Source organism: Melozone crissalis, unplaced genomic scaffold, assembly GCF_028551555.1.
Source record: "Melozone crissalis strain CALT ecotype California unplaced genomic scaffold, PUWL_Pcris_2 ptg000008l_1, whole genome shotgun sequence".
Taxonomy (NCBI): domain Eukaryota; kingdom Metazoa; phylum Chordata; class Aves; order Passeriformes; family Passerellidae; genus Melozone; species Melozone crissalis.
In genome coordinates, this window is record NW_026535786.1 from 18,770,075 (window position 1) to 18,796,771 (window position 26,697).

The 26,697-nt window shown below is 40.0% G+C and overlaps 1 protein-coding gene across 2 annotated transcripts in view; it reads right to left on the reverse strand.

Moving 5' to 3' along the window:
- The window catches only part of SLC35A5 (solute carrier family 35 member A5), a 167,118-nt gene that overhangs the window by 58,739 nt on the left and 81,682 nt on the right, over window positions 1–26,697 (reverse strand). Inside the window, exon 9 of one of the 2 annotated variants that reach the window (XR_008482758.1) lies at window positions 1,724–1,811. The exons of the other annotated variant lie outside the window; for it this stretch is intronic. The gene's annotated coding sequence lies outside the window, so the exon portion shown is untranslated. Of the gene's footprint in view, window positions 1–1,723; window positions 1,812–26,697 lie in introns of those variants that run through there. 2 annotated transcript variants of the gene reach the window in all.

Consider the following 26,697-nt stretch of genomic DNA (forward strand, 5'->3'; position numbering starts at 1 on the left):
TAATGTTTATTTTTATTACCAAAACTGAAGTTTCATTTCATTTGTATGTCTAGATATTTTACTGGTATTCTTTTCAATGTACTTTCAAGTTCACTTTTTTGTATGCAAATTAGCTTATGTAACTTTTTGTGTCTCATTTGGACGTTACTTATTCTCACCTTCACAAAATATTCCTTGGAAATAAGTAAAATAAATTGTCCCCCATATAGTAGCAGCTGTCAAATTTTTTTGATTGATGCCTTTCTAGTAAAAGTGTGAACTGATTTTGCAGTAAGAATAAAGAAACATGTTTATAAGCCTCTGTTGACTACCTCTTATTTCAGTATTTTAAAAGACTGACTGGGTACTGAGGCTGATTGCAGCATCAGAAGAACTGGATTTTTCCTTTAGATTTAGAAATATCTTTTGACACACATTGTTAGAGCTTTCTTTTGAGCTAAGCTCCCAAGGACTATGACACAGTGCTTGGTAAACAGACTTCTAAGCTAATTACAGTTCCTAAATGTATTACTCATGTAAACTGATACAGTTGGTTATTTACTCTCCCTCTAGCAGCTGTCAAACAGCCACTCTTGCCAGGTGCTTTTTGCAAGCAAGTATTGCTGTTCTCCATTTTTTCATGTCATTTTTGTCAGTGGAAGGGATCAAAGCTGAGTATCAAGCAGCTACAACCAACTTTTAAAGGAACTTCGGTTTCCAGCGACTGACCAAGGAAGAGAGCCAGTCAACACGGGCATAATCCTCTGAAATTCCTCACTTAAAATAGGTGTTGTACTGACCAGTGATCTGTTTTTCCCACTCCAAACCAGAGTGACATCACTTCTTAAGACAGTTTTTCTGTGGACTGGAAAGTGTTTTACATTCTTCAGTGTTCATAAATGGGGTTCATCAGCTCTTGAAGGTAGATTGTTGCCAGTTTATAAGCAATATATATTCACTGAAATGTATTATCTGCTAACCTGCTGCCTCCCTGTAGGGTTTTATCATCCTTCACAGGCCTATTACACTGGACTAAATCATGTAAGTTCCACACCTGGACATTGCTAAGTTGCTAATTGGTTGATTATTTTCTTTGTCCTTTACTTTGTTCCACATTCAGACCTGCTATGGGCAGAAAAACAGAATTTTAGATTGTGATTTTGAAAAATAAGATTAAGAGTCTTATGTATACACACATGCATTGGTATGCTCTTGGTCCCCAGCAGCACGGAATTCTAAAGCAGAGTCTCTTTGTGTACTCCTCTCTCTCCCTCAGGTGCTTGCTGCTCCTCTGAGCACCATGATGCTCTTGTGGTGCAGACATCCTCCACACAAAAGTGCTGTCTTGGCTGACTCTTAGCAGTCAGGCCAGCCTGCCCTCTGAACTCCCCAGGATGTTGCAAAGTCACAGGAAGAAAGTCAGCAGCTTTTCAGCTCATCCCGTACAGAACAGTTTTGGCTTTCACCACATTTACCAATGCTCTATCTCATGCTGCAACTTTTAATTTTGGCAAATTTGCATCTTGCACTTTGACTGCTGTATTTTATCTTCATACGCATCTTTCAGTCTCCTGACAGGTTCTAACCGCCACTCCTGCTCTAGACAAGCAGTTAATACTCGCAGTTATCTTATGACTGTAGAGAGCACCCAGCTCACACGCACAGCATGGCAGCACTTTCTCTGAGTGAGTAGCTGCTCACCTGTTCTTTAGGATGACAATGGAATGCTAAAAAATGGATGCACCACGAATCCTGAGGCTGAACATAGCTTCCATTTCTGGGTGTCTCTAACTGGAAATTGTTTCACAGGAACAAGGTCAAGCCCTTCACCACTGTAACAAAACCACATAAGACTTGTTAACATTGCAAATATCAACAGAAAAGTAATTACATCCTCACTTACCTGCTTCAAACAGCTGTCCTAATAACAGAGTCCAGTAAAAGGGGTGTTTCAGACATTACTCAGTCCCTGAATCCCAATGACTTGCAGGATTTGCAGCTATGTTCTCCTGCCAGTATCGCTTACTCATATTTGGTGGTTTACTACTTACAGCCTAGTTTGTAACCCTGCTGTCCATTGTAACCCTTTGGTTCAGTGTGAGATTGCTGAAGTTCTGCTCAGCTTACTTTCAGTTTTGAATTAAAATAACCTGAGGATCTTCTGTGTTTATCCTCTTGGCTACAGAAATTTAAGTTTTCCTGTTAGAGCTGGGTGATTTTTACTTGAGCATTCTCCCTCTAGATGTAGCAGGCATTTCTTCATACAAATCCAAAGAATAAGTGTACTTACACAAATCTTGAGAATGAGTGTATTGGCAAGGGAATTCTAAATAATTTTATTCAAAACCCCCAATTTATTAAAATGAAATTTTAAAAAATCTAAAATCTCTAGCAGAATAAAAACTGATTCAAATTTATTTGGTAGGGAAATAAAACTGTACAGTGCATTTAGTCATAACTAGAAAGAAAGATAAAAAAATACATTTGCACAGCAGTTATGCAGTCAGATCAAAACCTATTCACAGAAAACACTAAGCAAAGAATATTCACTACTAAATATATTTCATAATGAATATATAGGAAAGGCTTCCATATCCTAACTTTTTCTCCCTTGCATTCACCATTGAGAAATCTTTTCTCTCTGATGGACTAAAGATGACAGCTATTTTTGACCATGTGTTAAGTTTAAAAAGAATCTACCTCAGTGGTTGTTCTCAGTCAGGAAACTGCATAAACACCAAGAAAGATGTTTTTATTCAATATCTTTGTTAAACCTCTTCAATGACATCTGCTCAATAGCAATTACATTCTTGAGTGTGTGGGTATAGTGAAATTATTTTTAACCACATAAAGACTGTCTTGTAATTTCCCTGTTATCCCCATCATCTGCGTCTGTCAGCGTTGCCCTTCAATATGTGCTTAAAACTTTAAGTATTATAAGGCAGATGATATCTTGAAGTTCTGAGTTTTCAAAGCACCTTGAATAAAGGGATCCTAATCCAAAACTAGGGATCCACCACCTTTTGAAAAAACAAATTATAAACAGAATCTGGAAACCAAACTGGACAGGAAGCTAGTTTGCTAAGTATTATGATTTATACCAGTATAGCCAGTTCACTCCAGGAGATACTGTTTGCATAAAAGCTTCCTTACTCATCACTACAGATTAATTTCTCTTTCATTAAAAAAAATCTGAGAATCACAGCTGCTTTGAGTATCACAGGTACTACCTGCAAGTGCTAATACTATGGAGTAACATTCCAGCCTGTCATCAAACTCATAACACTGCATTTTGCTCTGCCAATTTTCCTTTTTTGTAAGAGCATATTCTTATTATACCATGTACCAATCCTGCTGTTCTTCACATTTATTCATTTATTATGCAGATGTCAGCATTACTTTTACCAATCAGCTGCAGCAAAACACTGGTACACAAAGAAGATCAAAGTGAGGAGATGCACACAGTCAGCTTTATTCTGACAGCATTAACGTGCTTGTTGCAGAGTAGTTGAGACTGTCCTGTAAAATGACTGTAGCAGGATGACCATTGAGAGGTTATTTTGATGGCCCATTTTAGCTTCATTTATCTTGATCTTTAGCCTCCCACAGCTGTTCAGTAAAGCAGAAAGTGATATGTCACTGTGGCAAGTTGTGGGAGAAAGAGGAAAAAGGGACTTCACAACTTAGCTGCACCAAGTTTTAAATTTGTTTATGAAAGATTCTAACGCTTTTAGCCTCAAAGCCTTTCAGACACTTTTTTTTTTCCTAGCTCAGTATTTTCAGGTATGCTTCAGTATATTTCATCCTGGGTATAAGAAATATTCTGGCTATATCCAAATGAAAACAGTAATTCAGGAACAGATTATGACCACTAGATGACAGTTTTACCTTATCCTATGAAAAACTGCCACAGAGAAGCATTAGTTCTCTCGCACTTTCTTATTAGATTTGGGATAGTAACTAATTTTCTTACATTTCCTACATTTTCCTACATAGAGCTTAATTTGTGGCAGAATGTTCTCACAAAAAGAAAAAAAAAAGTAATTTTCTTGCACATAACATCATTGAGAAATAAGGCAATTTAAAGGAAAAACAAGAGAAATAACATACTGTACACCAAGAAACTAATTCAGAAATCACTGGAAATTTCTCCATGGTAAACACAACATTCAAATGCTCAGTGGTAAGTAGGTTCTGAGGGTACGGAGAAAAAATAGGGAAAAATCATTGGGAACTCAAGGTCTGGCATTGCAAAAGGCAAATGAGGGAGTGATTAATGAGACCTCAAAGACTGCAGATACCAGCAGCAGTTCCTTTCCTTTTCCAGCGCTCCAGCTTTGCAGTGGAAAGGCTCATTCTTGTGCTCTTTATTTTATTTTTGACTCTTCCTCTGCACCTTATAGCTCTTTCACAGTGACAAGCAGGGACCAAATACTGTTAAAAGTTTTCATCCCATCACAGTCACACACCTTAATTCCCTTCACATTTCTAGTGAGTGACCACTTCATATCCTCAGTTCAACCCACCCCTCTCAGCACTCAGACCTCTCAGTACTGAAGTGCTGATAAAAATGTTGGATGCTGCCAACAAGAGGCTCCTGTATCACCACATTCCAGACACACTGTGGGTGTCTGATGACGTGCACACTGGGCTATATAATGTGAAAAGCAGTTTTTCCAAATAGAAAGCAAACAGATGTCTGGGCATGGACTTGTGTGATCCCTCATGCTCCTTGGCATGCTGTTTCAGGAAAGGGAAGTGGGTGGGTGTGAGGTCCCAGCAAGGAACAGGGACATCTGGGTTGGCTGGTCCTGTTAAAAGGTGGGACCAGCATAGTCTGCAGGAGAAACTTAGGGGAGGTGGTTTATAGATGAATGACTGTAGTATCATGCTTTTTAGAAGTGCTTACTACTGGCTGGGTGCAATGCAGCTGCCTCTTTCCAGCTCCAGAACCTCTGCTTGAGGAAAGCAACTCAGCACATTACAAATCTGCTATCAAGGTGAAATATGATTGAGATAATATCCAAACCAAGATGCTGCTGTCAATGCAGGAGCTGCCACTGCCACAGCAGAACAGCATGGGAGGTGACAAAAAAGTGATTCCTTAAAAACCATAATTTCCTTTACTTTGTTAATCCAATAAGGCTCATGTAAGTAGACAGTCATGGTTCTTTGGGTTTAGTATCAGTATTTCAGGAGCAGTCCAGAATATTATAGTAAATGAATAATATTGCCTTGCCTGTCATTAAATACTTCCAAGCCAAAGGTCTTGCAGCACTTCACCATTACTTCTAAATGTAACTTTATTAATCTGCTTTGAATTATCATCAGTATGTTAAAATTAAAAACAAAACATCATCATTATTTTCAATACACAAGAATATAAAGGGAAATAAGGATTCAGTGATTTGCACGCCACCACCAAGAACCACATTTTGCCTACTCTAAAGTCAGGACAGATCTACCACAAGAGTAAACAAAAATAAAAAATAATAATTAGCATGCTCTAATCTTCCTTAAAAAAACAACTTTATATTAAATATTTTATATGTAATACTTTAATAATCAAAAGCCGATTTCTTCACATGTAAAAGCCTTGTTTTTCCTTCAGGTAAAAGGGTAATGACACAGATCTATTTTGTGAAGTGCATTGTCTTCCACTTATGACAGATATTGTGTAAAAACTAAGTGTTACTTTTATTATCAAAGCACAGCAACCTCTGAGCCTAAACAAAGAAAGCTGAGAAAACTACAAATTTGTTTAAGAGTCCCAGAATAGAAAGTGAAAATTGTATTGTCAAACTGAAACAGGCAAGTCAAGTTTAGATAGCCAATCTGTCCTTCAGTCCCTCACATTTGCATCGTGTCATAGAAGTGTGTATAATATCCCCACAGAGAGTAATCATGAGCCTTTAATGGAGAGAGTCTTAATGTCTTTTGGTATTTGATTTAAGATGTCTTAGCAGCAAATAACTCACTGTCCATTGTCTGTTTGTTGGGCAATGCTTTCCACAGGACACTGGCTTTTGTTTGCATGTTTGTTTTGCCATGGTCTCCTTGCTTCAGGCTGACCAGTGCCCAGCAGTGGTTTGGCTGCAGAAGCTGAGGAGCTCCTGCCCTGGAGGGGAAAGGTTGCACAACACTCAGCTGCTAACACTCCCAAGGCTCCAAACCTACAAACACTGCCACGTGTATGTGGGGGTGGGAGTGTGGATTTCAAAAGAACTAGGAAAAAACCCTGCAAAACCCATGTACAGTATAGAGACTTTGGTTGTTCATCATCTGCTTTCACTTACTATTTCAGGCCCTAGCCAAAAGTAAATAATTATTTTTTTCCTTTTCCTATCTGTAAGCATACAACAGGACACAGAAAATCACTTAGATGGCCACATGACAGTGAAAGAGAGATTTAGGGAACTAAAATACAGTAGGACAACCTTGAAGAATTTTAGGTATTATTCCAGGTAGATATATGCTGTCCTTGGTTTCCTCTTCACACACCATCAGAAGAAGGAAAATTGTTTCTAGAAGTGAAAATGTTACTTTTGGGGGAGTAAAGAGGAGAGAAAGTTCGTAAAAATTTCCATAGTGATTTTTCAGCTTATAGCCAGATTCCATGAAGCTTATTCATCCCATAAAGGGGGCAAATTTCAAGTCATACCAGTCCAACAGATGATCACTTAAATACTTTTATTGAAGGAGGATTGTATTTCCCATGCCCTGGCTAAAGATTAAAAGAAAACTATTAGGCCTGGAAGTGGACACCAAAATTTTTTTGGTGCCAGCTCTTTTTTCAGACTTTCCTCCAAAGCATACTTAATTTGGCAGCCTACAGAGGGCTGTGAAATCATAAAGAGCCAGTGTCCAGTTCTTACCTCTGTATGACAGTGGACCAGATCTAATCCTTGCAAATTGCAGCTGTTTTGATCAAAACTTTTTTACAAAACGAAACATTCTTTTCTTTTTTCCCCCCTGCTTTTCTAATTTTGTGTTGTTGTCTGGACTCAGAGGGGCTCAGATGACAAATTTTTTCTAAGAACTTTTGAGGTTATTCTCTTACCTTTTTTTTTAGCCACATAAAGAAAAAATAAGAGATGGGGATTGCTGGGAAGGAGAAGGTGGAAATGTCATGTGCTGAAAAAAGACTGAATGAATGGCACAAGGGAAGATGAGCCTTTGCCTTTATGCTTCTGCTTCAATTCTGATCTGACTGATGATTCCTAACTGCTTTGTTTATTATTGTAATGTCTAGGGACTAATCAAGATGGACAAAGATTTAGTAATTACTATGCAAACAAGGAGCTGTAGACAGTCCTTGACCTAAGGAACTTACAAGTTAAACAGGCACACTAACATGACAGAACAGGATGTTATCAGTGATGTTGGAAAGCATATGCAATTGTGGCAGCATGTTTCATACTTTAATGCCCAGTCACATCTTCCTGGATGAAAGAGGAAATTTTCCAAAAGGATATGAGATAGGCAAATGCATAGAGGAAGCTCACCTTAAATTACTGACTCTGTGAGCTAGTGAAGAGATAAAGTCTTCACTGAGAGTTTCCATTTCCCTTGCAGCCTCCTATAGAAAAAAATGCTGTATCTTGTGCCATTGAAGTCAATTGGGCATTTTTCTATTTAAAAGCTCAAAGCAGAAATAACAACCAACTTTGTTATGGTGACTTTTTTCAGGTAGGCATCAAGGCAGATAAGTCAAAGGCATGTAAGCCTCTCTGTATCTCTATTGAGGACTGGGGAAAGTAGACAGCAGACAAAATTTAAGGCATGAAAGATGGGACAAAAATTATCCACAGATACACAATCATTTGGAATTAGATTGGCAGGCCAGAATTCAGGGTCTGTCCCATAATCTTGAAGACTGATCAATAGATAGTGTATTGTCAGAAACCAATAATTGCAGGTAGACTGAGACAGAGCAGAATTCATATGTAAATTTAAATAGAATAATCCCCGGACTAATAATCCCCTGATCTTCGAGTGCATGAAATTCTCCCTTTGAAATTGTGTTGCAGTACTGGCAGCAATTCAGCATAAAGAAGACTGTGCAGACTTCCTCATATGAGGAAAACAAGTGAATTTCAGCTCCAGGGAGATTTATGGCACTTTTTCTGGCATCATACTCAAATTTTAATGCCTTATGAAGTCAAATTTTAGTCACCATTGTCTACTAGGTGTTAAAAGACAATGTTGTAATGCATGTATGAATTGTATTCCCCTTTGATCTGCAATTTAAAAACCCCTATGTGTCAGTAATGTGAGAATCTGATCTCATGAGAGAACTGAAGGGCAGATAAGCTAAAATCTAAAACAAGTAAATAATGTTCTTTGGGGAATAATATCTGGCAGTTTACTAAGGAAATTCAAAAGCATAAATATTTACAATAGGAGGTACACAGATTTCTCATAATATTATAGCTGATTCCAATTTGGAATACACGCTGTTTTGCTTAAGTTTATTCCATTTGCTTTTGAAATCTGATCCATACTCTACATATAAATGTTATTATTTGCTCATCCTTTTTGTCCTAGTGCCTGCTCTTTTATTTTTCTAGAGTTTGACTTTTATTGGAAATTTCATGCGCTTTTAAATTTAACCAAAAGATTGCCTTGATAAAAAGCTCTGAATAAAAAAGCAGAGCCCTAAATTGATATTTACAAAACAGATTTATGCTGTATATATACTATATGTATTTATAGATATATGTATGTAACACTACTATTATTTAATGCTGTTTATGCATTACTGGTATATTTAGAGATTCTAGTGAAAACCATAGGTAGTTAAGCATCTGAATAGTCAAAATAGGTACAGTGTGGAAGAAAATAATTTCAAGTCTTCATGACACGTATACTTTCAATCAATTTTACCTCATGCCTTTCATTCACCTTATAAGGAACTCTCAAATTAAACAACAGCAAGTTTTATACACATCACTAAAAAGAAAAGAAACAAACCAAACATCTTGTAATAAAGCAGGGCCCAAAGAATGAAGCCCATCACATTGTCAGCACAGAGTGACACAGCTGCATTAGGAGCCTGCAACAGCCCTGCCACCCCTGCAAGGAGGATCACAGTTAAAGTAAGCTCTGGGCAGGCCTCAGGCTATGCAGAGATTCCCAACAGCTTTTAAACGTGCAGATGCCCCAGAAGCCCCAGAAGACACTCAGAAGTGTCACTCCAAAGTGTCCACTGAGAGCCTTCAGCCACAGGTGTAGGAACATTCCAGGGCCGCAGTTGTGTCAGTCTGCTACACTCAATACAGCTGCCCAAGAGATGCATGGGCAGCTCTGCCTTGAAGGTCCAGCCCTCAGAGATTTGAATCAGGCCTAGATCTGAAGGCCAAACACCATTAAAGTAGCAACAGTTGACTTAGACTTTAAGAAACCAGAAATGTACCCTTGGTCCTGGTCTCTTTTATTTGAACTAATATAACTGTTTAATTGGACAGATCCCAAGATTGCTGCCAAAGGATTGAAATAAGGACTTCTTATCCACTAAAGCCTCAGAGATACGGGAATGTAAGGAAAACTTGGGATTCTTTTACATATAGGGGATGGCTTTTCTTTCAACAAACTATCACTATTCAGGCCAGGCAGATTCTGCTCCACAGGAACCATCAAAGAGAATGGATTGCAGAGGCAAGCACAACCTGGCAACAGAATCCCAAGGATTTAGTCTTGTGGGGCTACAAAATGATCAGCAGTCAATTAGCTCCAAGGTAAGAATTTTAGGTTTAGAGAAAAGATCTGACAGCCCTTATCCAGCTTTGCTGGGAAGAGGAATGTGTATGATAGATAATTCCACTTTGTGGTGCACTACTTATGAGCAAAGCAGTTCCCAGTATTGCAGTTTTCATATGTGACTGAGCCACAAGGCATTTGACAGCAGCCAATGTAACAGTCCTACTCAGAAATTATGTTCTCAGCCACTGTCTCTAGTGAGCCTCATCCAGCTGGATGAACAGCCTCTGGTTTGAGAACATTCACAGCAGTTTGGAGTGAGTGTGGACATAGGACATAGCAGACTGCTGCCATTGTGTCTCCGGCCTTTTGCTTTGTTCCTGCAGAAGTAATTCATGGGCTGTTTACAGCAGCAGTGGTTAAGGAATGACCTCAGCAGCAAGCTTAGTAATGACCCCTCTTCTGTGGCATTTATATCACTAATTAAATCTAATTAAAGGCAATGGAAACCTTCATCTGACTGGAAAATGGAGACAAATGGAGAGTCGGGAACATACAACACATGAAACGATGTCCATGAATGATAAAAACCATGAAATGATGAAGCCATGAGCAATGATTTTGAGAGGAAGAGAGACATCTATATGTTAAAATGCCTCTTGGAAACCAAATCAGAACATGGCTCCAAATTCTCTATCGAGGCTGAGCCAATTCCAATACAGACCTTTTTGTTCTAGGTCACGCCTTTGGTGTTTTCAATACACAGAGTATAAAAAGGGGAGCAAAGTAGTTGTCTCTGTTCACCAGGGATTTTCAGCTGTTGGATATTATTTCCTTGGCCAGTTTTATCCAATGCCAGGAGTTGGCCAAAGACTAGAGGAGGCCAAGAACAGGGAAGATGTAAAGGATGCTTTAAAACTACCTATAGCTGTGTGTACAAGACAGACCCCTTTAGACTTCTGCCAGGTACAGTCCAGGCAATCTGGAGACCTTGTCCAAGCTGTACAATGCAGGCCTGTGGTGGTTTAAGACCTGAGGCTCATGAATACTGTGAGGTTCAAAGGGTGGCAGAAAGAAAAAGGCACACAGAGCACAAAGCAGTGTCTTTCTGTAGCTGTGAGTTCTAGACCCACGGGTTAATGCCTTGTCTCAAGCTATAACCTGGAGGCATAATCAGCTCTGATCTGTTTGTTTTCATCTCCTCCTGGGAGCCATTATAGGATATTAACAAAATAAATCAATTTTGAATAACTGATTGTGTAAGCTTACAACAGCACAGTTGTTCCTGGCATACCTCAGGGACATTGCACAGTCCACCACCATCATGAATGAATGAATGAATGGGCCTTAGCTCTGCTGCAATAGAGTAATTTGTTTTAATAATGTCTGAACATACACTGAGGTAATATTTGTGCAATCCCTAATAGAGTTCTGGGGTAGAAACTCACATATTAAGAGAACAGTGTTTATTTACATTTAAAGAGCAGTTACAGACAGAAAAGAGGCTTTAAAAATGACACCAGGAGGATCATATTTGCTCTCTCCCTGTGGTTTCACCAGGAGGATCATATTTACTCTCTCCCTGTGGTTTCAGTTCAGTCTTGCCTGCTGCACAAGTCAAAGGTGTTTTCTTTTAAATGACAGCTACAGAAACTTCAGGGAATTTGAAAGACATCTGCTTTTTAGCCCCATATGCATAGTGAAGAGTCTGCAACTGTATTTAGCTGAAAGGCTGGCAGCAAGGAGAGACTCCAAACACCCAGAATCTTTTAGTCCTTTCCAAGAGTCAGTCTTTCTTCTCTTAGAAAAGGAACATTTTGGTTGGTGGTAAGTGAAATCCATACACAGACTTGAAGCACCACAGGAAAAGCACTGTTTTCATGTTAGAAGTGTTTTTTTTTTTTTTTTTTTACAGTTTCCTGAAGTTAATACCTTCTCCCATTAAAAAATGGCAGGATACTTGAGAAGGAAAGATCATACTAAGATTTTCAAGAAAGACTTCTTGGGGAAGATTGGATAGAGACATATTGGTACCTTAAATAAAGTAAAGATCAAATATTGCATGTCTGTCCCTTTTGATTCCCCACAAGTATCCCAGTGGGTATCTCTTGCTCAGTCCAATGCAAAACTGTTTTGAAGGCACTTCCTTTGTGACTTTTTCTGCAAAGATTCTACATGTTTCTTTTTAATTTATGGTAGGTCCTTGGAATGTTTAGTTCTTACTCCAAGAACAACTGTTTTTCAAAAAACAGATGAAATAGCATTCACAACATGCAAAAATAAATTGCCATAGGCAATTTGAAGTCACAATTTCTCTGTTAATAGCCAACTATTCACACTCATTTGATAAAGGCTGACCTGTATTTAATTCTGGCAGAACATCTTGTTTGACCACACAAATCAAAAACTCAAAATCAAATTTAAAAAAAAAAAAAGTTGCTGAGTTTTATGTAGTACTTTTATGTTTTTTGGAAGGAACACTGATGACTGCTTTCTGTTCTCTGGGCTACCTGCTTGCTAGACTACTTGTTTCTCAGTGTAGAGACTCACCACAGTTTTTGTTGGAGCAGTTTGTTACATCATGAAGGAGGGTCTGCTGCTCCTGGGCTGCCGCTTCAGCAGTGGTGGAGCTCAAGAGAGCGCTGCAGAAGCGTGATGCTGGAGACAAGGTTGAGATGGAATTTCCAGGCTCAGCATGGCAATCAGTTATCGCTGTCTCTCTCTTTCCAAACAACAATGTCCCTTCTGGGCAGCAGTTGTTCATGTTTGGCTGTGACTCAGAAGCAAATACTTCCAAGCTTTGGAAAGTTTGAATGTAATAATTTGGCTGCCTTGCAGTTATCTCAAGTGAACAAAAATGTTTTTCATCTGTTAGGAACTACATTCAGCTCAAGGCAGCTGAGGAATCATTCCAACACTCCACAAAACTGTGTGCTTCTCCCTTCAGCATTTTATTTTGTCAGATTCAGAATGTAGACTCCATAGAAACTGCTTAACACAGTGAACACAACTCAAATGCCTGATACTGTTGTGGAACTCAATTTCTTTGAGGGTGACAGCCCTGTATTTCATCTGCACCTGGCACACTCTGGTAAAGCCACCAGTGACCATAAAAACTTCTTCTTGAGGAAGGAATGCAAGGAACATGAGTAAAACCCTTTGCAGGTTGTCATTTAGAGGCAAATTGTTCAACTTATACCTGTAACAGAAGCTCCATGTCAATGTACGTGACAATCCCTATGACAGAGCAGTTTCATTAATCCACACTGACAGGAAAACAAAGGCCAAAGAGGGGTTTTGAAAAGAATATTCACTACATAAAAATACAGAAGAATGTAAACCAAGTTGGCTCCTTCTAAAAGAAACCTTGGCAGTCATTGCTGGGTTACTGCATTAAATTTACAGTAAGCATTCTTTGCTTCCTGAAAGTAACAATGCAATAATAGGAAATCTTATCACAAACTGTGAACCTGATTTACAACAAGGTTGTTTACCTTCGCATCTTCATTTAGGAGTATTTTAATATGCTTACAGTTAATCAGAAGCATCAAGCACATTTCTGAATTGGAATTAGATCTCAGTATATATTTCCTCTTGTTTTAGAAGAGACCATTGGAGTAGTTATGTTATAAAAGTGGACATAAATGGCTTTGGAGTAGTTTCAATTTTTTTTCATTTCCTTGTATCTCTGCATGGACAGAACAGCAGTATTTTTATGAAGTAGAGTAGCATACAGAGTCCTGATATTAAGTTAGGATGGAAAAGAGTTGATTCCTACATCTCTGCTGAAACCTGTTGCTAGATTTACTTCTGTGGAGGCAGTGAAACAGAGCCATTTTCATGAGAGGCAGGATCACCAAAACTGCTAGAGAGGTCCTGAAACAGCCCAGTTATTTTCTGCTAAAGAGCCAGCTCAAGACCCATGACAACAACCCTGCCCTGGTATCACTTACCCATTACATTTTATGCTAAATATCCTTAAAATCGCTCTCTGATCCAAATTGCTCTCATTGGAGGTTCTCTAAGGAAATGTGGGTTGTTGTATCTTATGCCAGCTGTCTGGTGATCTGCAGAGAAAGTGCCTGAAAACCAATTTATGGGTAGAACTATAGATCAGATATATTTTTTCTAATGAAGAGCATGGAAGCAGTGAGCAGTGCCAGTCCAAAGGGGAAGATTCTAATTTGATGGAGCTTTTCACTACCTGTTAGTCAAAATTGTATGTACAAGGTCCTATTAATACAGCAAGTCTGAGTATGAGAACATTGTGAGAGTTAAAAAACTCCTCCCTTTTACACAATGTTATTTATGTCAGGTATTCTTTGACAGCAGTTAATTCAGACTAGGCTTGGCTTAAGGATGTGTGTGTCATCTTCTAAGAGGAAAGTTAGGAAGAGTAAATATACAACTTTCAGCTGTTTTTCAGAAAACTCAAGCAGTGTTTATTGGTGTGACATTAGTAAATCAACATTCAGAATCTGAGCCAAACAGCACTAAAATAAATCGGAGGCGTTTTGGCTGACTTCAAGGGGCAAATGAGATACCATAGACTGAGGAGATTTTGTTTGCATTACAGGCATAAGACATAAAGACCTGCCTATGATCTGCATAAGCACTTTCAAGAGGCTCTTCCAAGAAGGTCAGTGAATTCTAGAATAATAGAAAGTGCAATTGGAAACCAGCAAGAGAGAAAGTAACATCCTTTAGCAGTTATTATTGTGTGTGAAGAGAAAATGCTGTTTCATCCATTGACGGCAGAAAGCAGAGCTACCTCAGGCTGCACTCTAAACTAAACTGATTTGAGAGAGAATCTGCTCTTTCACCCCTTCCAAAACTACAAAAAAAATCTAGTCTGCTTCGCTGGAAGAACAGAGTGATAGAACTCTTAGTTCACTGCAATCAGTTAGAACATGCCTTTTAAATTTTTTTTAAAGTCAATCTAAAGCATTTTCCACTTTTTGTCCTAAATTAAAAATCCTGGAATGGATTTTTGGGTTCTGATTTCTGTTTGTTTGTTTGTTTGTTTGTTTTTCACTTTGAGCTTTGTGGTTTATTTGTTGTTGGCTTTCACAGTCTGCTCTGCTCTGGAGAGATTAATCATGGAGATTCTCCAGATTATTTTTCACAGACTATGCATTGTTTTAAATAATTCCTAGGACAAAAGATTTCAGTCTAATGCCATTTGTGAAATGGCTGGCTTTTCCCTATCCTTTCTTCCTCCACGTTGCTTTATGTTGAAGCACATTTCCCTTGGCAGTAAGCAGGAAATGAGTCACTGTCAGCATCTGAATCCTCAGATACTAATCAGGTCCTAGCAATATCCAGCAATTAAATTGCTGCAGATAGCCTGACCCACAGAATTCACACATGGATTCAAAATTTCACCATTGCTTAGGTTCACAGGACAGGGAGATTTGCTTCAAGCTCAACTCAATTCACAGATTGCAAAATTACACTGCATTTCATGACAATATTTTATGCAACTGGGGCTTGTTTGTGTGTTAGACAATGAAATATAAGGAGCTTGTTGGCTCCAAAGACCAGCAGCCATGTGCACCAAAGCCAGGGCAGTCTCAGAAACAAATGTTACACTTGGTACTATGCAGAGAATACTTTCATCCCGTTCCATTTGGTCATCTCTCTAAATAAATTTAAAGACAATACTGACAAGAGACTTCAACAGAAATACCATGAGACTCCAGTAGATATGGATGAAAACATACAAAAGCAAAACTCAGTGACAACAAGCCCTACAAAGCAAATAAACAATGAGAAGTATTGCTTCATATTAAAAAAAAAAGCCTGATTAATTTTTGGAAGAAATAATAATAATAATAATAATAATAATAATAATAATAATAATAGTTCTTCAAGGCACACGTCATAAGTCAAACTGGAGCCATCCATGTGTAATACTAAAGCGTAGTCGGAAAAACACAGAACCACAATATTAATTTTGGATTGTTGGAGATGAAAGGACAAAGAACACAGGATGAGCACTGAGTCTTGTGTTAGGAAACACTACTCTGAATATACAAACTTCGGGAGAGGAAATAAAATCTCCCTCAAAATGTGCTTATTTGTAGAAAAGCAACAAAGTAAACTGACATGAGTTTGTCCTTGTGAAGAGGCCAAAGTGCCACATAACTCTCTCCTGCTCCTTTTACAAGAACAGTTTTCACTCCACGTAGGCCAGGATTGTGGACTGCTGTGTTTCCTGCTAGGTGAGGTTACACACGCAACCCCCCTGCCACACATCCAGCCTCAGCCACTCTGAGGAGGGGTATAGTCTGCAACAGCCACTGCTCCTGTAGCTATTGTCTCACTTCCAGCAGAGTATTTCCTAGTGGTAATCTATGGGAAGGGATAGAAAAAGTCCAGCTGAGTTTTCAGAGGGATCAGCATTTGCCTCATTAATTTGCTTATCTGGATTTGAAAAAGAGTGAAATTAATGGGGCTCTTAAAAACTGCCTTAAAGCTCAACTGAGTCCTTTGGACATGGTCAATAAACACAAAGTCTTTAGAGAACAATTTATCAAAGTCCGATAACTAACAGCCTGAGCTGATAGTAACCACAAAGCACAGGTACCTTAACCACCCAAAGCACAGGCAAACTAAAAGCAATTTGAAAACCTCAAACACATGAGCAGAATGGCTTCATTAGGTACATATTTATATCACAAGGGCATGCATGCTCTTCTGTGTATTAGAGCACAGGACAGAGTTACTTAAGTGAGGGCAAAGAAAAGAAACAAATTCAACATTGAAGCAGTGAACATTTCACCATGATGTCTCTGAAAAGCTAAGAACTGAAAACATCTTGACTCCCACTGTGTTCGGGGGAATGTGTTCCTGGTTTTGCATACTTTGTAAATAGACAAGATGAGATCCAAGGTTTATAATCTGTGCTTGTATCATTAGGCAAGATAACAATCTCTTCAGAAACAATGGTGTTTTGACACTCAAATCTCACTCATCTGAGTTCCATGCAGAAAAGTGGATGTTGTGATATCCCCCTTGCAGGGTTCCGCTGAAGATTTTGCTCTTGCAGGTTTCAAACAACAAAGCATTAAAGCTCTTTTTTCTTGGCAGAGTTTGGTACTCAACAAGGGCTGCAGCTCTGCTGGGTTCCACCCTATGGAACATGGAATTTGTGCAAGAATAAAGCTGCAAAGCCAATGGCAATGACACACTTTTAAAAGGAGGTCCCCCAGGCTCCATTCAAGACTGCATTCAAGAGTATTCAAAGATTTAAAACCTAAAGCTATGTCCTTAGCTCTAAAGCAAATCTCATCATCATCATCTCTACTGTCCATTTCCATGGAGCTTTGCCAATGCAATTGCAGCTCCAGGTGGGGCTCATGGTGTCACAGCTGCTGCTGGACTGGACCATGAGAGTCAGGATTCCTGCACCACAATCTGACAGGAACAGAGGTGAGTGAACACAACATAGCAAAAATCTTGTTTGCTGAACTCTCAGCTAGAGTGTTGAGTCAGCTGTTGGATATGGTGATGGAGCAGTCCCATGGACACACATCTCTAAATCTGAAGAAAGAGCCCTGATGTCTGTACCTGTATTCTCGCAGATCTTGCCATTCACTTCTGGCTTTTTCTGACTTCACACTTTGCACATCAGAAACCTTGAGCAAAATCAGAGCAAAATCAGCTTTTTTATATTCATTCTTTGCTCAGGTTCAATGCAAAGAGTGGATTTTTTAAACTTTTGTTATTATAGATATATAAAACAAAGAAGATTTAAAGTTGTGCTAATTTCTCAGATAAACACTTTACTTTTCAGATTGCTTCATAATGAACCACTTTTAAGCAAGCTAATGTATAAAGAAGCTCAAAAGGATTTAGGAAGCTTGCTGGGATTCTGATGTGCATATACACACATTGCCTTGCAAGGGAAAAATAGTCATTATTTTCACTGCTGCCTTACATCTGCTACAGTCCTGCTGTCAATGCATTACTGAGCAAATTGGCTGAACAAATGATTCCACCATCTATCCTGCAATAGATTAAAAGGAATCGAGATGTTTTGCTAAGACATGTTCTTGTGTCTGTGGCTTTGAGAGGTGGAGAACTTATTCGAGCCCAGGATAAACAAACACGTCAGGAAGTGAGATGAGAGACCCCAGAGTCTTTACTAAAGAAGAAATAACAAAAATAATCTCCTTGTGCTTAGAAGGGAAACCAGGGGCCCACACTTTACAACCAGCTCACTACAGACCTTTGGAAGGAATGGGCTTTCCAGTAAAGGAAGGAATCCGTTTCCAGACAAGCTCGCCTTCCTCAGTGGCTGGGGATTGACAATACATCTGTATTAACAGTGCTGGGAACTGCAAGCGTGATGTGAAAGGAAATATTTATGATGTTATTGCAAGCACAACATCCTTATGAACTGCAAATTCCTGAAATGTTCACTGGCAAGCCTGTTCTTCACATAGTGCAGGCTCACAAAGCCTACACGCTTCCAGGGCTACAGTTGAAGCTCCAGAAAAGCAGCTTTCTGGCCTGGAGACAGACAAAAGTATTTGTAAGATGATATCAATATTTTTTTCTTATGAACTTAATGCATTCTTGAGAGCTCTAAAAATGAAGTTCCTATCAGGAAAATATAGCCTCTCTCAATATGTCCTCTTCATCAGCCCTTGGCTGACGTACAGAAATTTCAGTAAGGGGATAAGGCACTAAGAGACAGTAACTGTCTGAGTCCACAAAGCTCTGCTGGGAAACTGGAATTGAAGTCCTCTGCTGTGGTGATTTCTTTAGCATCACAATGACTGTTGTCTAGGCACTTCAGTGAAATTGATTCTTGCCATCCACAGAACCTTGGCAACAATTGATGCTATATGTTGATAAGAATAAACAAAGCTGAAGTTTGTTTATTGTTTATTTTTTTATCTTTTGAACAGAGTTTAAGGCTATGCAATGAGGCTCACTCTCCCAAGTATATCAGGACGTGCAGAACAGAATTAGCTTCCATAACATGAAAATAAATCACTGAAGAGAATGGTCAGATTCTCTGGTTGAAATGGTTCTCAGTAAAAATCAGCACTTCTAAAAATTGTAGGTCAGAGCAAGTGAAATTTTCCTCAGTGTGCCACAGTGATCTCCATCTCCCTCTGTCAAGTTTGTCTCCTTCAAGTTTGCTATTTATTTATATCCCTTAAGACATTTTTCCCTATTACAGTTGGGTCAGAGCCAACCAATGCAGATTACCAGTGAATTTCAAGCTTTTCCTCTAAACTCTGGGATGTGAAGATGTGGGTTCAATATATTTCGAATCAGAAACAACAAAGCCAAGCCTTGGGGATCACTGGGAAGGCACCCAGTGTCCTTACATATTTCTCCAGTGCATCTACCAAAGGCAGTGAGCAGAGCTGCCCCAACCTCATTGCTGTGCCCGAGTGCGTGGTGGCCCTAAGCCACTACTGGTTCCTCTAGAGGTGGCCCATTCCAGTAGGAATGCCCTACTCACACCTATTAGGCTCAGCTGGTTACAGAGGAAGTGCCAGGGTATAAATCTGCAAATTCACCTCCCAGTTCTGAACCTATTTCAGAGCCCTAAAAATCTTGGAATAGTTTGTGGAATCATTTGTTTCTCTCACAGCTCACAGTGCAACAGCCCCTTAAAAGCCAGCCCGGAGTAGCAGAAGAAGAAAGGATTGGAACCGTGCAGCAAGAGTTGAGGCCCCAGCAAACCCCGGAGTTCAAGGCATGTGGAAGGCCTGCCTGGCACTCAAAATTCTGAAAGCTGGCATTCATCATGGGCATTTGGAATCAAATTGATGAGCTCCTGGTGCAGGAATCTGCCTTATTTTTATTCTGTATAGTACAACACATTTTTATATACCAACAGATGCATTTTACTATGCCAATAAAGCCTTCAGGCTCTGCTGTTAAGACTCTGTGATTTTAATAGTGGATGGACAAATGAAATTAGTGTCTGCAGAGTTTCTGCACTAAACATCCATGGTAAAATGCATCCCAACATCTCACACCCACCAAACCAAATAAACTGAATTTCCCCAGCACCTCCCTCTAATCCACCATATCACAATGTCCACAACTTCTGCTCCTCCAGTTAGATCATTTGGAGTGCCTACATTTGCTTTCCATGGGATCAGCTGATTTTTTTCCACCAGCAGCTAGAAAGGACTTACCTCATTAGTAAAGAGCTGTCAGAATGACAGCTTTCTAGGAGATTTGTTTGAGTTCCAGTGGAGCCAGGTGCTGACCTGGCCCAAGTTGTAAGCAGAGCAGTGCACACAGAAGAGTGCAGAAGAGAACAGGTAAGTCTGGTGGGCATGTTGGTGTGCAGTCATGACTCATGTGCTCACAGATAAATGTCCTGGCAGACCACAGACTTACACGTTATTTTCCAGAGCTCATTGCAGTCACCAAGCACCTGACTCTTTCAAGAGCATTCAGCAGCATGATCATTTTAGCCCTCCTATTCACTCACCACAACTAAAGACGGATAAGCTTTCAAAATATATCACTACTTGCAGCATAATTTCCCTGAAGATGCTTTTTACTGTCAATTCAACACAATGGGTTTCTTTGTGTCAGGTAAAAGCTGAAGCATATTTTTATTTCTGGGTAACAAGCAGCCACTTGGCTACAGAGGCTGCACTGGTCTCTGTAGAGCAAAGAAAGGTCACTTCTGCCCAATCACATCAAGAGACCTAAGAAGAGAAGAAACACCAGGAGCTGCTCCTAAAAACTGAGCATCCACCCAAATATGTGCTGACTGTAAGGTCTAAGGCCTCAAAAAGCATCCTAAAGTCTAACCTTTGCCAGTAAGGAAATTTATTTCCAGCCATAACAATGGATTCATTTAGTAATGTGCTTCATCAAATGCCAGGCAGCAGGTGGAAATAGGTCAGAGCTCAGAGGAAAAGCTCTCAGAAAACAACCAAAGTACTTTTAAGTTAAAAAGTCCACAGAGGTTTGTTTTTTCTCTCTCCCTCAAGTCCTGTTTGTCATGGTTTGGACTCACAGGGTCATCTCCCAGAAAAGACTTGAAAAAACCTTTCACCAAAATCTCTTTTCAAATCAAGTGAATTCTCTCAACATAGTGTCTGGGTTTTTTTCATTTCTGGCTAAATAAAAAGAATTTCAGAACTGGAGGGCAGTTTGCTTTATTTCTACATAGCTGAGAAGTTGAGATTTATTTGATCTGATCTCCAAGTGAAGTGTAGAGGGAAAACAGGATACTGTATTTGGCAGCAAATATGTGGCAATCACACAAAGTAAACTCTTGATATATCTGTAATCTCTTCGTTGGCTTATCCCTGATTCAGTTTAAGGCTCTGGAAAAAGCTACCAAACCTCTTCATGTGAAGTGTGAGATGGAACTTATTAGTCATGGCAATTTGCTTCTTATGGGATGCTGGCAGTCAGAGAGCACAGTGTGCTGAAAAAGCCAAGCGCAGAATCATGAGCCTCTTAGTCCTCCTTGGAGGTACCAGAGAGAAGAGAGTTCCAGGTTAGTTTAACACACAGAAGTTAGACATATGAAGGAAAGCATGAGGGGAAGTTGAACTTAAAAAGCTTTAGGGTTTGGCTTTTGTCAATTTTTTTGGCTTTTGATCTTTTCAGGTTTTGTTATCTTCAGCCCATAGTACACAAATACATTTGCCGTAAACCTATTAAATCTGAGGGATGAGAAAGTTGGTTCCACATTGAAAAGGGGATGTAATTCTAAAAGGATGCATCTAGAAAACCAGAGGTATTTCCAATGTCTCCTCCAGACATCATTTTTCTTGCACCTTTTTCTTATTATATTTTAGTTCCTAGGTGACAAGACACTATTCACTGAGAAAAATAGACTCATCTATGGCTATTTATATTTTCAAAATTAGACAGTGTCCCTCCTGTTCCTTCTACCTCATTCTAGACAGATGAAAAAATCTTATTTCAGGCAGACAGAACATACACATAGTTGTCCCACATACTTACACATCCCATAATTCATTGGCAAAAGTGACAGATTTCAGGGTATTTGTCTGACACCTAAAAACACTACCAAGGCATATGGGGCTTGAAAGAAGCAGCAGGATGAGCCAGGAGTTCCCTCCTCAGTCAAACAGCGGGACCCTCCCCTGCATCCCACAGGAGGTGTCTATACTGTCCGGCTGCAGGGCAGCTTGGCCTCCATGTGTTGGTTTGGGCCTCTGTCTCCACTTCAGGAGAGCTCAGGGGAGCCATGGCCACCAGCTCTTACCTCAGCAAGGGCTGCAGGGAGTCCAGTCCCTTCTCTGATGCTCAGGAACAGCTCCCCAGGTCTGTGCCTGTGCCTTGCAGCTGTTCCCCATGCCCTGCCCTCCTCTCCTCTCTCCTCCCCTCGCAGCTGTGGGGCCAGAATATTTTCTTTCCGAACACCATGACATAACCGGCATATCCACATGGGCTGAAACCTCGTGCACAGGCAGTGTTGCCCTGGGGTAGGGCAGAATGGCCTTTTTTGCAGGGCAGGAGGGTCAGGGCAGGATTAGTGCCATGTGAAGTGGTGGTTTGGCAACTCAGGAGTGCTTGAAACCTGCTCTGTTTCCCTCCCTGCCCAGCTCAGCGCAGTCTGTGCCAGCTCTGGGGTCTGGTGCACTGCTAGCAGCTCCACCCCACCCATGCTGATAAAAATAACCAGAGTCATGCTTGCCTTCTTTTTTAATTGCTTTTTGTTTCAAATATGGGGTGAAATTCCTGGCATGACAGAATGTCCTTTGCAGGGCAAAGTAAAGTAAAATTGCAAGCCATGAGGCTGAGCTGGGCCAGCTTAGCAAGAAGCTGCTTCAGACCCACCAGCGGGACCTTCACCACGAGCCCATTTCTCACAGTAAAATTTCGTCCACCTTACTGCCCATCCACATATTTTAGGGTGAAAAAAGGTCTGAACCAAACTTCAGAGAGATTTGGTTTTCCTCTGTTTTAAGTTTTTTAGTAAAAATGAGAAAACTTGAATGTTTTCATTTGGCTTTGTTGACCATTCTTTTAGCTTCTTGCCTTTTTTCTCCATTTTCCTTTAAAGGGTAGGCAAATACTTTTGAAACAGCTCACTTAGCTGGAAAGTAAAGGAAGAGGCAGTGAGAAATTGTAAGTTAAATGGAAAAAAATATTTTTTGCAAACTTTAAGGAAAACACTTCCAAACGTACTGATCACTCTTTAAAGTGAATTTTGTTAGCTAATTACCTTAATTCTTTTCCTGAGTTATGAAACAAGCTACAGAAACAGATGGACAGAAGATTGTATTTAGCTGTATCTAGCATTTCTCTGTAAATTCTTAGCCCTCAGTTCCTGCATCTCCTTCCTTTCCTTGGTTAAAATGATGCTGAAGGGGATATCAGACTAAATTGACAGCTCTGCTGAGAAAGTGACCACAGCCTATGCAGGAAGAAGTATGGTCATAACCAGGGGCTCTCTTATGTAGTTCTTAGCTCAGAAAAGATGAAGCAGATTAGACCTAGGAAAGGGACTCTGTAGAGATGTTAGTCCTCACACACTTCAGAGTAGCTCATGAAGAGATGTGTAACCTTGCTCCAACCTGGAGCAGCCTCTTGGGTATACTTATATTGAGGGTCACATCTGGCATTTTTTTCTAGGAAGCAGAGCAGAGAGCCAGAATCAGCATCCCTAAATTCCAAAATGATTGTAGAGATATTCCAGTACCTCAGGAAGCTCTATCCTCCATAGCACCCCGAGGAAAAAAACAAATAAATGCTACCATGGCCTAGTGCAGGCTCACTCCAGACATCTTTTTTTAAGGAAGAAATTTAAGAAGCCAGAATTCTCTTGTATGACTTTCCTTGTCTCCCAGTTGTCTCAACACATTTTTGTTCTTCCCGACAGAAAAAAAATCACTGACCCATCTGTCAATGCCATCTCTGCTCCAGTGAGCTGCTTCATGCATTTGTTCACAGAGGGCTGAATAATGGACCAGCGCCAAAGTCCTAATCAGGAGGAAAGCTACTAGTAGTTACAGCTCCTCAGCATTATACATGTTTCTGAGTGTGACTGATTAAGACTGTTGTTTGGAACAGGGGAACTGTGTCAGAGGTGCCACATCCCATAAATTAGTTTAAGCTGAGGTAATGTATGCACCAAGATAGAGCTATATGTCTGCTAGCTCAACGAGTTTGGCAAGCAAATGTCTGGGAAAACAAGACCATTTTCAGGCACTTCATCCAACTAAGACAGAGTGGCACAACTGAGGAGACCCTTACAGGAAAAAAACTTTGTCTTTTATTTATTTTTTAAGGGGAAAGAAAATAACTGAGAAAAAATGTTGGTGTCCAGACTCCGTTAAGTTAGACAGGAAGAACGGTCTAGTTCTCAAAGCAAGGCATTTGCCACTAGGGACTTCTGAGTTTTAATCCATCCCCTCTGCAACCTCTGTAGTGCTCTACAGAAAAGTCATTTAGTTCTAGTCCAGACAGTGAACTTTGTATGCTGCTGAGCAGATTAGTCATACAAGTGTGTTCCTTTCTGTGGGACTACTCATGTGAGGAAGTTATCAATGGTGAGAGGGGGAGCAAATCTGGCCCTCTGTATGGAGTCACACAGAGGGAGAAAAAGCTACCACAAGTTTTAATTGGTATGACCTCCTTGGAGGAAAAACTATCTACAGTAATGCTGGAAGAAATGGTAAGAAAATTAAGGTACTTCTGATAGGAAGATCTGTTAATCAGAACAGCAGTCTTGTAAGTTACAGAAGCTTTATTGACTGTTTCAAATACAATTAACTGGACTAAGGAATTGCAAATGCAAGGAATCAAATAAACACATTTCACCAGACACATTGAGTAAATGAGTGAATTAGGAGTTTTGTGTTTGTAGCACCCATCACTTCTTACAGCAGGTGACTAAGACACCATACTTGCTGGCAATGCAGATGGGAACCCAACCAAAAGCCACCTAAAAATGTGGTTTTTCTTTTGAACCAGAATTGGAGTGTAGTTTTGGAGGCTTGTGGTACGTCAACTAGAACCAGACCCTCTCAAAACTTACTTTAGTTATTTAGCAAGGGAAGACAGATAATATTTTCTGTGCCTGAAGCTCTGCTCCACTGAATCCTTTCCAGCAACTGACTGTTGTGAGTCAGGTGAAGAGGTTAAGGAATTATTAGTGATCTGAACTGAAACTGAGCAGGAACGATTTTGGCTCCAGACTAACCTGAACTGGAAAGGAGGTAAAAAAGCAACTTGCTTGATCTCCTGATGTGACAACATCCTTGTGATGCTACAATTTCTTAATCCCATTGATATACCTGAGGAGAAATCTGATGTGAAGCAATCATAGGAAACCATGTTTTATTCAGCATTTATAACCTTTCTGTTGCTGTCAGTAGATTATCTGTGTCTTCACTACTTGTCTTTCTTGCAGAGGATCCCAAAATTAAACATTATGAATCCAGGGAGATAGTGGTTTGTTCTTCTGTAGGAAAAGTAAGATGCCATACAGAGAATCCAAAGCAGGTTGGGAAGCAGGATGTGGGAATCCTAGTGTCAAACTTATCTTATGCCCTACCCTACCCGTACAGTTCAGTAAAGTGCTGGTGTTCTAGGTACTTGTAAAAGACCTGCTTTTCTCCTTAAGGAGCACAACAGGCAGGTCCTGAGTAGTTCAGCCCTCAAGAACACCGTTTTCAAGAGCACATCTTCCTCAGCCAGGCAATACTCAGCTGTATTTTGTGTCAGTGACCATATACAGGTAGAGATTCGATTCTTCCTTCTTCTCTGACCCCTAAGATTAGGAATCAACATTACATAGATCTTCTGCATTGTGATTTTTCAGTAGTCTATACCTGAGCTGGGCTGTAAAAATGTGTTTTTCCAGGACAGGGAAGTGTATGAGTGAAATACTACATGGCTCTGCATTCCAGTGATACCTTGCATAAGACTGATGCTACTGTGGTATTACAGGCCTTGATTATGACACCTGGATGACTCACAACCAGAATATTCTCATAGAGAAGTTGGGGAAAATAACATGTGAACCTTGTCAATGAATTCATTGCTTTGTGCTGTGGACAATAAAAGCTGTTAGCTCACTTGGAAGTTACAGTGTACTGGAGGACATATATCATAGTTTATTCATTCTTTCCATACCAGAGAGGGCTCTCTCTGAGCAGAGCTTAGTCCATTTTCCATTTGGAAATATTCCCCTTTTAGAAGCCCATGACCTGGGAGGGTGGTTGTTCTCATTTTTGGGGAAAGAAAAGAAAACCTCCATGAATTCCAAGGACTTAGTGTCACTGATTGTGTTGCGTTATCCAGAATTAAAGAGCTTTAATGACCATTTACACTAAAGCCTTTAGCACTGCTCAGGCAGAAAATTGTACTGTCTCCTGCTTTCACGTTCCTGCAGTCTTACATTGTTAAGAGCTTTAAAGTGCCTGAGAGAAGCCCAAAGGCACAAAGATGAGGTTTGCAGCTTTTAAAAGCCTGTGTACAAAGGATAGCAGAGAAGTACAAAGCCCAGGTTCAGGCCTTGCCCCTAGAGAGTTATGTTGGCACTGTCCAGGTACAAAAACTACTTCAGGAACAGTTTAACATGGAAATCTAGTTGGGCTAATTGACCTTGCTGAGAAGATGAGACACCTTCATACATGGGACTGACTCACATTTCTCTTCAAAATACTATTCTTGAGGCATGCTTGAGGCAGAAATTATATTGGGTTATTCAGTCCAAACTCAGATGAGGCATGAGGAACCTCATACACTGTAAGTATTCAGTCATAGAAAGACCACACATCCATCCAGCATATTCAGATATGCAGCATGTAACTTACACGTTACAGGAGACTGACACTTACAACTGCAAAGGCAATTGCTGGACAGCCTCAAGAGCAAGACTGTGCTTAGCAGTCAGAAGTGTGGGGGCTGCTTGGAATTTGTAAAGGAAAGCGAGTTAAAGTAGAGGGCTACAAGTGTGCGTTTTGTGCAGCAGTTGGCTGTGCTGCCAGTGAAAGGAAAAACAGACTCAAGTTCATAAGCACTTCATGATCCCTTGCT